The sequence below is a fragment of the Vulpes lagopus genome, chromosome 23 (genome assembly GCF_018345385.1).
Source record: "Vulpes lagopus strain Blue_001 chromosome 23, ASM1834538v1, whole genome shotgun sequence".
Lineage (NCBI taxonomy): Eukaryota > Metazoa > Chordata > Mammalia > Carnivora > Canidae > Vulpes > Vulpes lagopus.
The window spans coordinates 47529190-47541720 of NC_054846.1; the positions used below are offsets into that span (position 1 = coordinate 47529190).

The 12531-nt window shown below is 39.4% G+C and overlaps 1 protein-coding gene and 1 pseudogene across 2 annotated transcripts in view; one reads left to right on the forward strand and one right to left on the reverse strand.

The window, feature by feature from the left end:
* Window positions 1–12531, forward strand: part of ST3GAL3 (ST3 beta-galactoside alpha-2,3-sialyltransferase 3) — a 196108-nt gene that overhangs the window by 58589 nt on the left and 124988 nt on the right. The gene's annotated exons all lie outside the window — the stretch shown is intronic.
* LOC121481723 lies at window positions 1344–1459 on the reverse strand (annotated as a pseudogene).

The window sequence follows — 12531 nt, forward strand, 5'->3', positions numbered from 1 at the left end:
CCACTGTTAATCCTTTTTGTTTGTTTCACCTCAGTTTTTTGCTTTAGAAAAATTACCAAAAAAAAAAAAAAAAAAAAAAACCAATGAAATGTTGAAACAGCAGTACAGTGAGCATCAGGATCCTTTCAGCTAGATTTTCTAGTTAACATTTTAATGTCTTGCCGCATCTGTTCTTTCTCTGTAGACAGACGGATGGACAGACACATTTTTCTGTACTATTTGAAAGTAAGTTGCAGAGTTTTTATTTTTAAGACTTCATTTTTTAGAGCAGTTTTAGGTTCATAGCAAAATTGAGGGGGAAGTACAGTTTTTTCCCATAAACCCTCTGTCCCCTCACATATATGGCCTCCACCACTATCAACACCCCCAACCATCCCCATTGTTGCAGTTGATGAACCACAGACACATCATTATCACCCAGAGCCCATCGTTTACAGTAGGGTTTACTCTTGGTGTTACACTGTGTGTTGCTTTGGATAAATGTGTAATGACATGTATCCACTATTATATTGTCATACAGGATAGTTTCACTGCCCTAAAAAAATCCCCTGTGCTCCACTTGTTCATCTCTCCCCTTCTTCCCAACCCCTGGTAAACACTGATCTTTTTATTGTCTCTATAGTTTTGCCTTTTCCTGAAATGTCATATTGTTGGAATCCTACAGTATGCAGCCTTTTCAGATTGGCTTCTTTCACTCAGTAATATGGATTTATGGCTCCTCCATGTCTTTTCATGACTTGATAGTTTATTTCTTGTTATCACTTAATAATATTCCATTTTCTGGATCTACCACAGTTTACTTATCTATTTATCTACTAAAGGACATCTCAATTGCTTCCAGGTTTTGGCAATTGTGAATGAAGCTGTTATAAACATCTGTATGCAGGTTTTTTTTTTGTGTGTGTGTATGTAAATTTTCAGTCCCTTACAATAAATACTAAAGAATACGATTGTGGGATCCCTGGGTGGCGCAGCGGTTTGGCGCCTGCCTTTGGCCTGGGGCGCGATCCTGGAGACCTGGGATCGAATCCCACATCAGGCTCCCGGTGCATGGAGCCTGCTTCTCCCTCTGCCTGTGTCTCTGCCCCTCTCTCTCTCTCTCTCTCTGTGACTCTAATAAATAAATAAAAATTAAAAAAAAAAAAAAGAATATGATTGTTGGAATGTATAGCAGGGTAGGTTTAGTTCTGTAAGATACTGCCAAATTGTTTTCTAAAATGGCTGTACCACTTTGCATTCCTACTAACAATAAATGAAAAATCCTGTTGCTCCACATCCTTGTCAGTATTTGGTGCTGTCAGTGTTCTGGATCTTGGCCATTCTAATAGATGTGTAGTAGTATGTCATTGTTTTGATTTGCATTTCTCTGTTGGCATATGATATGGGAAAATTTTTCAATTGCCAATAATCACACCTCAGATGAACCTCATTGGCTATGATACTGTCACTGTGCAAAGCTTGTTGGCATATGATATGGAGCATTTATTTTGGGGGGAAGTTTTTACTTTATTTATTATTTTAATTAGGTTCCACACCCACCATGGGACTTGAACTCACAACCCCTGAGATCAAGGGTCACCTGCTCTACCAACTGAGCCAGCCAGGTGCCCTGTGGAATGTCTTTTTATAGGTTTGTTTGTCATCCATATATTCTGTTTGGTGAGGAGTCTATTAAGGTCTTTACCCCATTTTTAAATTGGGTTGTCTGTTTTTATTGTTGAGTTTTAAGAGTTCTTTGTGTATTTTGGATAATTGTCCTTTATCAGATTTGCCTTTTACAATTATTTTCTCCCAAACTGTGCTTGTCTCTTCACTGTCTTTCTGGAGCAGAAGTTTTTCATTTTAATGAGGTCTAATATGACAGTTCTTTCTTTCCTGGATCACACTTTTGGTGTTGTATCTAAAAAGTTACCGCCAAACCCAAGGTCATCTAGATTTCTCCTCTGTCTTCTAAAGAGTTCTCTGTTTTATAAATAGGTCTGTGATCCATTTTGAGTTTTTTGAAAGGTCTCTACCTAGATTCCTTTCCTTTCCTTTGCTTTCCTTTCCTTTGCTTTCCTTTCCTTTGCTTTCCTTTCTTTCTTTTCTTTCTTTCTTTCTTTTTCATGTGGATGGCCAATTGTTCCAGCACCACTTGTTGAAAGGACACCACTTGTTGAAAGCTCCCTGTGTTGCTTTTGCTCCTTTGTCAAAGATCAGTTGACTCTATGTGAGTCTGTGTCTGGACTCTCTGTGCTGTTCCATTGATCTGTTTGTCTCTTCTTTGGCCAATACACTGTCTTGATTACTGTAGTGTTATAGTAAGTGTTGAAGTTAGGTAATGCCAGTCTCCCACCTTTGTTCTTCTTCTACAGTGTTATGTCACCTGTTCTGGGTCATTTACCTCTCCATATAAACCTTAGAATCAGTTTGTCAGTATTCATAAAATAGCTTGCTGGGATTTTGGTTGGGATTGCCTTGAATCTATAGCTCAAGTTTGGAAGAACTAACCTCTTGGCAATATTTAGTCTTCTAGTAGAATGTGAGATGTCTCTCCATTTATTAATTCTGCTTTGATTTCGTTCATCTGAAATTACATTTTTCCTCATATAGATCTTGTATTTTGTTAGATTTAAACCTAAGTGTTTCATTTTGGGGAGTACTACTGTAAATGGTATTGTCTTAAATTTCAAATTCCATTCGTTCAATGCTAGTTTATAGGAGTGATTGACGTTTATATATTAACATTGTATCTTGCACCCTTGCTATAATTACTTATTAGTTCTAAGAGGTTTTTTTTTTGTCAATTCTTTCAGATTTTTTACATAGACAGTCATGTCATCTGTGAACAAAGACAGTTTTATGTCTTCCCTATCAGTATACCTTATTTCCTTTTTTCCCCCTCATTGCGTTAGCTTGGACTTCCAGTACAATGTTGAAAAGGAGTGGTGAGAGGGGACATTCTTGCCTTGTTCCTTTCCTGATAATAGTGGGAAAACTTCTAGTTTCTCACCATTAAGTGATAGTATTAGTAGTTTTCTTGTAGATATTCTTTATCGAGTTGAGAAAGTTCTGCTCTTTTCTTAGTTTACTGAGAGTTTTTATCATCACTGGGTGTTAGATTGTGTTAAATGTTTTTTCTGTATTTGTTGATGTGATCATGTGCTTTTTCTTCTTTATTAGCCTGCTGATATTGATGTGTTATATTAATTGATTTTCAAATATCAAATCAGCCTTCCATCTGGGATAAATCCCACTTGGTTGTGGTATATGATTCTTTTAATACATTGCTGGATTCAATTTTCTGATATGTTGTTGAGGATTTTTACATCTACGTTCATGAGAGATATCGGTCTGTAGTTTTCTTTTCCTGTAATGTCTTTGTCCTGTTTGGGTATTAGAATAATGCCAGGTTTTTAGAATAAGTGAGGAAGCATTCCCTCTGCTTCTGTCTTCTGGAAGATATAATAGCGAATTGGTTTAATGTCTTACCTAAATGTTTGGTAGAATTCACCAGTGAACCCATCTGGGCTTGGTGCCTTCTGTTTTAGAAGGCTATTGATTATTGATTCAATTTCTTTGATAGATACAGGCCTATTCAGATTGTTGATTTCTTGTGTGAGTTTTGGCATATTGTGTCTCCAAGGAATTAATCCATCTCATCTAGGTTATCAAACCTGTAGGCCTAGGGTTGTTCATAGTATTCCTTTATTTAAAAGTAAGCTGCAGTTTTTGATACTTTTTTTTTTTAAGATTTTATTTATTTATTCATGAGAGACACACACAGAGAGAGGCAGAGACACAGGCAGAGGGAGAAGCAGGCTCCACGCAGAGAGCCCAACGTGGGACTTGATCCCAGGTCTCCAGGATCAGGCCCTGGACTGAAGGGGGCGCTAAACCACTGAGCCAACCTGGCTGCCTTCCATCCCACTCTTGATTTTGGCTCAGGTCATGATCTCAGGGTCATGAGATCTAGCCCTGCATCAGGCTGCATGCTGGGTGTGAAGCCTGCTTGAGATTCTCTCTTTTCTTCTCCCTCTGTGCCTCTCCCCCCCTCAAAAAAGCCCCAACCCTCCCCTCCAAAAAAACCTCAAACATTTTCTCCTACATAGCCACAGTACCATTATCACACTAAGAAAATTGACTTATTAATTCTCATTAATTTCTTAATAATTAACTTACTAATCACAAGGGAGAAAAGGTGATCTTAATCAGATGATCAAGTATAACATCATCAGTATGGTAGTCTGACATTATATGCCTTCTAATGTGATGCAGAGGTAAATCCCCATCATCTACAGAGTGTGCCAAAAATATTTAACCTGAATCTGATATTGAGGACATAATCGGACAAATCCAATGTGTAGGACATGCTACAAACCAATTGACCTGGACTCTTCTGAAAAAAAAAGTCAGTGACATGAGTAAACAAAAATGAGAGGAAGTGGGCTGTTCCTAAATTAAGAGGTTAAGGAGACAAAATAGCCACATGGGATGGGTGAAGTTTAATTGGAACCCACATGTGAAGAGAAAGGCCGTAAAAGACATTTGGGGGGCAGTTGGTTAGATCTTAATATGTACTGTATGTGATGACACTGAATCGTTGTTATTATATAAAACAGTGTTAGAGGCTGTGGTGATTCCAGTTCTAACTTGGTTTTTTCTCTTGATATTTTATTATAGTTTCACTGAGCAAATGGGGCCATATAGCTTATTATATATTTTAATAAGAATCAGAGCTGTTAAAAAAAAAAAAAAGAATCAGAGTTGTTTTCTGTGCCAGTCTCTGGTGGAGAGTTTTGCAGTGAATGTTTCCAGAAGACTGCAGCTTGCTATAAGTGCAGGTATGTGGGCCACTGAGTGAGCTCCTCTCTCTGGCAGATTCAGGACCTTTGCATTGCTGACCATGATCACGAGTTTTTAGCTTAGGGGCCAGAGACAGGACTAGAATAGTAAAGCCCTGTATGAAGTAAGGGAAAGCCCTGCATGAAGGCATACGTTATTCCTCTCTCTGAGGGAGGTGGAATCAAGCATCCTGTGGATATTCTAAAACACAGACTTCAAAAAATCTACAGTAACGCTATGTAAGTTTCAACTCTTTTATAGTGAAAAAGGACATGGTAGGATTTTTGTTTTCTAAAGATTGACTGTTTTCAGATTCCACATCATTTGTTCATTCATTTTTTAAATTTATCATTCAATAAATAGTTACTGGGACGCCTGGGTGGCTCAGTGGTTTGGCGCCTGCCTTTGGCTCAGGTCGTGATCCTGGGATCCGGGATCGAGTCCCATGTCGGGCTCCCTGCATGGAGCCTGCTTCTCCCTCTGCCCGTGTCTCTGCCTCTGTCTCAGTCTGTGCCTCTAATGAATAAATAAATAAATCTTTAAAAAAAGAATAGTTACTGAATGTCTGCTGTGCATCAGGTACTGTGCTAAGTAAAGAGTATGTGGGGCAGCCCCTGTGGCTCAGCGGTTTGGCGCCGCCTTTGGCTCAGGGCCTGATCCTGGAGACCCGGGATGGAGTCCCGCGGCAGACTCTCTGCATGGAGCCTGCTTCTCCCTCTGCCTGTGTCTCTGCCTCTCTCTCTCTCTCTCTCTCTCTCTGTCTTTCATGAATAAATAAATAAAATCCTTTAAAAAATTGCTATATAAGAGATTCAGAATACTAAGGACAGAAGCCAAAAGAGGATTTTTAAAACTAGGTCCTTTTAATTTTCTCTTCGCTATAATAATTAAGTAATAAATAATGATTGCCTTCACTGATTTCTTAGCCCTCTGCTGAGGTTTCTTTCTTGCTTTTGTTAAAAAAAAAAAAAAAAAAGGGCAGCCCTGGTGGCGCAGTGGTTTAGCGCAGCCCGCAGCCCGCAGCCCGGGGTGTGATCCTGGAGACCTGGGATCAAGTTCCATGTCAGGCTTCCTGCATGGAGCCTGCTTCTCCCTCTGCCTGTGTTTCTGCCTCTCTCTCTCTGAATAAATAAATAAATCTTAAAAAAAAAAAAAATCCGAACAATAAAGTTCCCTGTGTTCAGAGGAGTCATGTTTCCCTAGAGGGGACATGATGTGTCTTTCAGTCTCCTCCCCCTTTTCTTTAGGTAACAGCTTTCTTGAACTATAATTTATATCAGATACAGCTCACCCATTGAAAGTGCACAATCAAATGGTTTTTGGTCCTTTTAGAGGGTGTACACATCACTACAATGAATTTTTTAACATTTTCATTATTTTAGGAAGAAACCCTGCCCATTTGTAGTCATGCTCTACTTTCCCCCAACCACTTCTAGCCCTAGGCAGCTGCTAATCTACTTTCTACCACGATAGATTTGCCTATTTGGGGCATTTCGTATAAATGGAATCATACAGTATTTGGTCTTTTGTGACTGGCTTTCACTTTGTATAATGTTTCAAGATTCATCCATGCTGAAGCATGTAACAATACTTCATTCCTTTTTATGGTGAATGATAATCCATGATATAGATAGTCCACATCTAGTTTATCCACTAATCAGCTGATAGACATTTAGGTGGCTTCCACTTTCTGGCTATCGTGAGTAATACTGCTGTAAACATTAATGTTCAGGTTTTTGTGTGGACATAAAATTCTCTTGGGTATGTATACACCTAGCAGTAGAATTGTTGAGTCATATAGAAACTATATTTAACCTACTGAGGGGGGTGCGGAGGGCCAGCTGACTGGGGTGGAGGAACAGGTGACTCTTGATCTCAGGGTCATGAGTTTGAGCCCCATGTTGGGTATAGAGATTACTTAGATAAGTATATAAACAAAAACTAAAGCAACAACAGGGCAGCCCCGGTGGCACAGCGGTTTGGCTCCGCCTGCAGCCTGGGGTGTGATCCTGGAGACCTGGGATCGAGTCCCACAACTGGGCTCCCTGCATGGAGCCTGCTTCTCCCTCTCCCTCTCCCCCTGCCTGTGTCTCTGCCTTTCTCTCGGTGTCTATGAATAAATAAATAAAATCTTAAAAAAAAAAAATAAAAAAAAAAATAAAGCAACAACAACAACAACAAAAAAAACTACTGAGGAAATCCCAGACTCTTCCAGAGCTGCTTCATCATTTTACATTCTCACCCATGATGTATTCCATTTCTCCCCTACCTTCCATTCTCAGTACTTAAGATGAACAATAGTGATGGCAACAAGGTACAGCTTTTCATTTCTCAACTGGAGTACTGACTGGTGCATACCCTCCCTTCTTATATAGAAATATTACAGAGTCATAGATACACATAATTTCTCACGACAGAATATAAAAACTTTGTTGAGCAACCTTTTTACTCTATCCCCTCCCTTTGCCTTAACTAAGTTATCTCCGGAGAATAGAATGGCATCATACTTTTTTATTTTTATTTGTTTATTTAAAAAATTTTATTTTTTTAAAATAATCTTCACACCCAACAAGGGACTTGAACTCATGATCTCGAGATCAAGAGTCATATACTCATTGCTTCTCGGCCTTTTGGCTAAGATCAAGTGAAGAATCACATATTCCGCCCACTGAGCTAGCCAGGTGCCCCAAATACCATACTCTCTCTTTTTTAAAGATTTATTTATTTATTATTTGAGAGAGAGAGAGAGAGACTGGGGGCTTGGACAGAGGGAGAGAGAGGATTTCAAGCAGACTCCATGCTGAGCAGGGAGACTGACTCAGGGCTCAATCCCACAACCCTGAGATCATGACCTGAGCTAAAATGAAGAGTCAGATGCTCAACTGACTGAGCTACCCAGACATCCCAGGATCATCTTCTTTTAATGACAGCCTACCAAGTACATCTTTTTTCCAGATGAAGAACAGAATGTCATAGAGCAAATGACTAGAGTCTCATCCTGTCTGAGAGTCTCTGGTACATGTGAATAATGCAGGCCCTGTTCTCACAGAGATTCATTTCTCTTTTATTATTGGATTTTTAAAAAATTATATTGGATTTTAAAGCAAATCCTAGATATTATGTCGTTTTACCCATAAATATTTCAGTATACATCTCTAAGAGAAGGACTTTTAAAAATATAGCTATCATGTTATTACCTCACATTAATCTAATTCTTTAATTAATCTTCTAATACATAATCCATACTCAAATGTCTCTAATTATTTTAGAGATGCCATTTCGTAGTTTGTTGTTGTTGTTTTTTTTAATCTGGGCCCGAACAAGGTTCACGTATTTGGTTGTTTGTCTTTTGATTGCCTTTTATTCTAAACTATTTTTGATAAATCAAGTTTAGATAAATAATCATGAAATGACATAAGACAGTATCTAGTAAGGCATTAAGTAAGTAGGATGTGGTCAAATATGAGTCACCCAGATTTCTAATAGACTCTTCCTTGGCCTTGTTGGTAGATATATGACAAATAGGTTAGAGAACCAGATCAACTAGATTTGAAGCCCCATTCCTACCACTGTAGGCTATGTAATCCTGTGCAGGTTAATTTAGTATTTGTTCTTACTGAAATTATACATGTACATAGTTCAGAAAGACACCTCTGCAAGGCTTGTTACCAACAAAAATGGACAAGAAAGAAAAGCCCTCCTCTATTACCACCACTACTTGATTTCCTACCTCTGGAGGCATCCACTTTCAATTCTTTTAAGTACTGTGCTTGGTATTTACCTCTAAATCTCTAAATAACATACTTATATTGCTAGTTCTTAATACTTTTGCTTTGGGTATTACCTATTGACTTTCTACAATGGAAGATGAAGATTTGGTACTTGATCACACTCACTGCTTCTCCACCACAGATAGGAAGTTCATCCTCCCATTCTTCTGATACAGTTAGAACAGCATTCAGTCCATATACTATGACCATGAAAATGCTATCTGTAGATAACAAGGTTACTGTGTTTTCACTGCACATTTTGTTTTGCTTAGTTTTCTGTGTATTTATCACTAATTCAATTTTAAATTCTTCCTCAGTTGTATGAATCTATTCTCCATACCTTCAAACATGTTAGGTGGTCTATCATTTTCATTTTCTTGAATAAAATCTCTCTAGGAGCCTTCTGATGGGCACTACTCTAGACCGTTTGCTCTTTATCCCTACTGCTGGGCTGTGTCTTGGAGTCACTCTCCACTGTCATACTCTTCTGGTGTGTCTTGCTTCCTGGATCCCATGGGTTTTTTTTGTGTGTGTGTGTGTTGTTTTTCTTGTTGTTGTTGTTTTTCTTCATTTAATGGAACATATCCTCTAATAGTTTCCTGAGGAAGGATGCATGAGAGGTAAATTTTTGAGACCTTGCCTGTATGAATGTGTTTTTAATCTCATACTTAATGGATAGTCTAGCTAGGTATAGAATTCTTGGTTAGAAATTATTTTCCCTTAAGGGTACCTGAGTGGCTCAGTTGGTTAAATGTCTGAATTTGGCTCAGGTCATGATCTCTGGGTCCTGGGATCAAGTGTGCGTCTGGGCGCTGCATTCATTGGGGAGTCTGCTTGACTCTCTCCTTGCCTTTCTCTCTTTGCCCCTCCCCCTGCTCATGTTCACGTGCTTTCTCTCTCTCTCTCTCATATGAATAAACTCTAAAGAAGGAAATTATTTTCCTTTAGTATTTTGAAGATATTGTCCCACTGCATTCTAGTCTTTCTCTGTTCTGTTGAGGGGTCTTAATGCCATTCTGATTTATTATTTGCATAAAACCTCTGGAATTTGGCTGTTCTGAAATCTCATGATGCTGTACCTTGATGGAGGGTGATTTTCATATTGTGCTCTACTCTCAGAAGTTCTTTCAGAGGTAAAAGAAAACCCCCAAGCCCTTTAATTATGGAGAGATTTTATTGAGTTACTTCTTTGAATATTTTCTCCCTTTCATTTTTTTCTTATTTTTTCTTCCTAGAACTCCTGTATTCAGATGTCATGTCTCCTAGACTGGCCCTCTAATTTAAAAAGAATTTTTTTCTCTCCTGTTTTCCAACTATTTTTCACTGTACATTCTGAGAGATTTCCTCAACTTATTTTCCAATCTTTTTCATTTCTACTATCGTCTTTTTAATTTTTGAGAGTTATTATTTTCATTTTATTCACTAAACGTGCCTTTTTGAAAAATTGACATCATTTGTTTCATGAATAAAGTATCTTCTCTCTGAGGATTTTAATAATTTTTTTTCACTGAGTTTTCATCTCCATTTGTATCTTCTATGTTTTCCACCATTGCAGTTGTTTTCCAATTGTTTTGGTCTCTGTTCTTTACATTGGATACTTTTTTCTAATGCCTTGTGATCTCAGTCCGTACTTAAGAGTGTGGTGTCTTGTTTTTAGTATTGTTTGCTCTCCCACTTCCAGTGGTACCTGTTGTGCTCAACGATTGAGCCTTTGGGGGGTTCTGTGGGGTATTTCAGGTTCTATGTCAGCTTTCTCCACTACTAGCCTAGGATTTAGCTTTCAGGGGGTTTGCTGCATCAGTTCTTGTTTACCTGCTTTCCAGCTTCAAAAACCGTTATTGCAAAAACCGTGTCTCCTCTCCTGTTTTCTTTGTCTTTGTGTACTTCTTTCTGCTTTACAACAAATGATCTTTTATGTCACTTAGAGGGGTTTAGAAGGGAGTGGAGTTATGTGGGTACTTGAAGCCAGAGTACAGCAAACTGTAGTTCCCGCACCCAGTCCAGCTCTTTCCTATTTTGAGGGCACTAGGACTAAAGCTTTCTAGTGCCCCTGCAGTTCCAGACTTCATCTGACACCTCACTCAGTTTCAGCACATGCCTAGTTCTGGTGTCATTCCAGCTGCTTCTGTTGCCCACTCTGGGGTTTATAAGCAGTGCTACCCTCCTTCCCTTCCCCCACCCTCACAGAGGTAGTAGAATTCCAGCTCCTCCTAGACTTTCTGGTCTCCCTGTGGGTGCTGATGCCCCAGGGGGCGTCCTGCCCCTGCTCCTCAGCCAAGTGCCTTTTGTCTCCTGGATGATATAGCACTTTCTTTCTCAATTCTGTGGTGACTCACTTTTTAAAAATAGTCTTTGATGTGTCAAAGCCTTTTTTGAAAGTCTAAACAGATCGTATTGACGAGTTCCCTTTTAGTCACATGCATTTTTACCTCCTGAAAGAAACCCTAATATATTAATTAGGTATGATTTTAGCTTCCTGAAACCACACACCCCTCACTTGCAATGCTTCAGTGCCTTTCCTAAGCTGTTCCCACCCTACCAGCATAGCCTGTCCTATAAGGTCATTTCATACCAGCTCGAACACTATCTCTTCCATGTCTTACTAGGTTCTCCCAGCAAAAACTCTTCCTCTTGCCTCTGAACTCCTATAGCAACATCTCTGTATTCTCTTCCTGATGGATGGTTCGTTCATAAACTCTTCCATGTCAGGGACCATGTCTAATCTTTTCCTCTTTCGAGCTTAGTAAGAATCCTATTATGTGTGTTTGAGAAGTTAAATTAATGAAATAGATCTAAGAAACTTCTTGAAATAAGTTTACTATATCTACTCTGCTTATTCACAGCCGAGTCTGCAAGCAGATCATTGTACAGAAATGGTTCCCACTGAGGTTACAGGTGTCTTTGCAGTGAATAATTCTGCTGTATCTTTTCATCCATCAGTTTCTTCCACCTCTTGCCACATTTCAATATTTCTTCTTGTAACCAACTCTTACCTCCTATGGCTTGCTCTGTCCTGTCACTCCTGTCTCTTTGATTATTTCACTGATTTCTCTTCCATATACCACGTGCCCTTAAATTAATGGGTGGGTTTTATTTTCTGTCCTCAGACCTTTTTTCTCTATCTTCTTTTTTCTTTATCTTCAGGAATCTCATTTATTCAGGTTTTGTATGTTTGGGACTGGGGAGAGAGGGTAGAAATTTAGCAGCCAAGGCTAGGAGGTTAGAACCCTCTGCCCAGGAGAAGAGCTAAGGAGAAGCTAGAATAAGAAATAGCCACATGGCCATTAAAGTATGGGTTCTGCTAATAGACCAATAAACTCTTAAAGTTGAGGCTCTTCTGTAAAGCTCAGTTGGAGAACACAGCTGAGAGCCAAGGTCCAAGAGGGGCCTTCTACTTCTGAGATTCAGACCCTGTGGGGTGAGTGGTGTAGGTCCAGCCTAGTGTCAGATCTGCATGTTATACCCAGTCATCAGGAAGGTGGAATGTGCTTTAGAGTATTAAAGGGTGAGGACTGGAAGGTAGAGTAAGTGAGCCCACTCAGACTATAGATGATTCCATGACAGATAGCAAGAGACACAAAAAGGAGAATCTCAACTATAGGGTAAGCCTCAAAGGAACCAAGGAAAAGCTGAACCCTAAGGTCTAGTGGAAGTGTGATCCATGGTATAGTTGAATGCCACAGGCACTGGCACTGGATTTAAGATAGCTCTTTTTTTTTTTTAAGATTTATTTATTTATTTATATATGTATGTATGTATTTATTTATTTATGATAGACAGAGAGAGAGAGAGAGAGAGAGAGAGAGAGAGAGAGGCAGAGACACAGGAGGAGGGAGAAGCAGGCTCCATGCAGGGAGCCCGACGCAGGACTCGATCCTGGGACTCCAGGATCGCGCCCTGGGCCAAAGGCAGGCACCAAACCACTGAGCCACCCAGG